Here is a 2,177-nt window from a genome sequence, read left to right on the forward strand (position 1 = left end):
TTCATCTTGAAATTCTTGAGGGTCACACCATCCACAAGATCATTCACAATTAAATGATTCATCTTGCGAACATGGATGTGTCCTATGCGTCGATGCCACAGAATCGAGTCTTTCTTCGTTGCCTTGGAGACAAATCATGTTTTAGAAGGTGAAACATTTAAATTAGTACTCATGTCGAGGACATAAATATCATGAGATCGAAGAGATCGCATGACAACCATATCTTTAGGAATCGTGTATCCCGGTTGAAGGATAACACATTCCTTGTCGCTGAAGATGGTAGTGTACTTCTTGTCGCAAATCTGTAAAACACTCAACAAATTGTGGTCTACCTTCTCACAATAATTAACCCGTTCGAATGTAATCCTACCATTCGATACTTCTCCTTCCTTTGTAACCATTCCACCATTATTACCCACAAACGCTACATGCCCTCCTTGAATATCCTTGACATTGTTGAGAAGATTGAGGTTGCCGGTAATATATCGAGATCATCCGCTGTCTAATACCACCTGTCGCCTGATATAGACCTGGATGAACTCTGCACACAAAGTAAAATGATTAGTTATAAAAAGGCAGCCCAAGCCTTAGTCTTGGGCTCTCCTTTTGATAATTTCGGAGATAAATTTAATTAACACTCGAATTCGGCACTTGAGAATAAGTGACAGGTTTCTTAGTTCTCTTCTTTAAGTAACCATCACGAATTACTCCGGGTCCATATTCTTGCAAATTGGTTGAGCAAAGTCAACAAATTTGTTCAATACTTTAGGAGCATAAACCCGAACAACTTTCCTCGTGTTGATGTTCGAATACATTATAAACGATTCATTATCTTGAGATTCCTTAGATTGATGTGTCATATCAACGATTGGAGTGTTCATTTTAGTTGTTGTTTTGGTGTTTTCAACCTTAGCTATGCATTTCTTTGCTGCATGACCGGTTTCACCGCATCTAAAACATAAACGTGTGTCTAAAATTTTATGTGGTGGAAGACAAGTCTTGTTTTCAGGCTTCGGTTGATGAACATCAATCTTTGGATTCTCAAAAGTTACCAAATTTGAAACCTTATCTATCAATCCCTTTTTATTTTTATAAAATTCAAGATTGGTAGTATTTGATGAACTCTCCAATCTCGATGATTTTACAAATTTTATTGGTTTAAAATCAGTTACAATTGGTTTCACTTGAACATTAGATGATTTAGATTTCAGAAATTCTTGTTCAAGTTTGGTAACTTTTGATGTGTCATCATTAAAGACACTCTCGATCATTTCGGGTTTAAGATGATTCAAGGGAACTTCTTTATCCGAAAATACTTCCGATAAACCCTTTATTTTAAAAACTTTGCCTTTGGTTGATACTTTTAGAATTAATGAATCTCATCAAATCCTCATCAAATACTGTAGGTTTGTCTGATTTCTTTACTTTAAAAGATACCTTAGGTTTGTCCAAGGAATTATCTGAGGATTTCGAACCATAAATAGCTTGTTTGAATTCCTCTAGTTCACACAGAATGTGATTGTCAGAAGGAATATTCTCATTTTTCACAATCACTTCTCGTTCGTTTAAGTCCTCAATTGAACCATCAAGTTCATTCTCAGTAAAAACTGAGTTGCTTTTGATATGCACTAGTTCTTGAGTCGTTGGTTTTGTTGTTTCAACAATTTCAGAAACAACGGGCATTTCTGAAGTCGTAGATTGCTCAACAACCTTAGGAATACTCGTGTAGTCTCCTTTGAAAGGAGGAGGAACTTCCACATATCCCAAACCAGCCTTACCATTCTTTTTATGTGAATGATTAACCTCAATTATTTCATTTAAGAGAAATGATGAGTCTCTAAATTTTCCAAGTTTATTTTTCAACTCTAAGACTTCATTCTCTAATTTAGTAACACTGGTTAAGAGTTTGTGAATCTCCTGAAAGTGTTGCTCAACAATCACGAGTATATAGTTAAGTTCCTTTTTTAGATCGTGATTGCTTTCAGACAAATTCTTGATTTTAAGAGTAGATTGATCCAACAATTTGGATTTTTGTCTAAAGCAATCTTTCATCATGGAAAGCTCATTCACGAATAGAGTATTTTGTTGTAAAGCAGACTCAAGTTTACACTTAATTTCACCATAACTCTCACAAGTGGTAAAGACTTGGGTAGTTATCGTCTCGTGTGACTCATTCA

The sequence above is a fragment of the Bidens hawaiensis genome, unplaced genomic scaffold, assembly GCF_021521415.1.
Source record: "Bidens hawaiensis isolate Kalapana, Puna unplaced genomic scaffold, B.hawaiensis_p1.1 tig00000657_1, whole genome shotgun sequence".
Lineage (NCBI taxonomy): Eukaryota > Viridiplantae > Streptophyta > Magnoliopsida > Asterales > Asteraceae > Bidens > Bidens hawaiensis.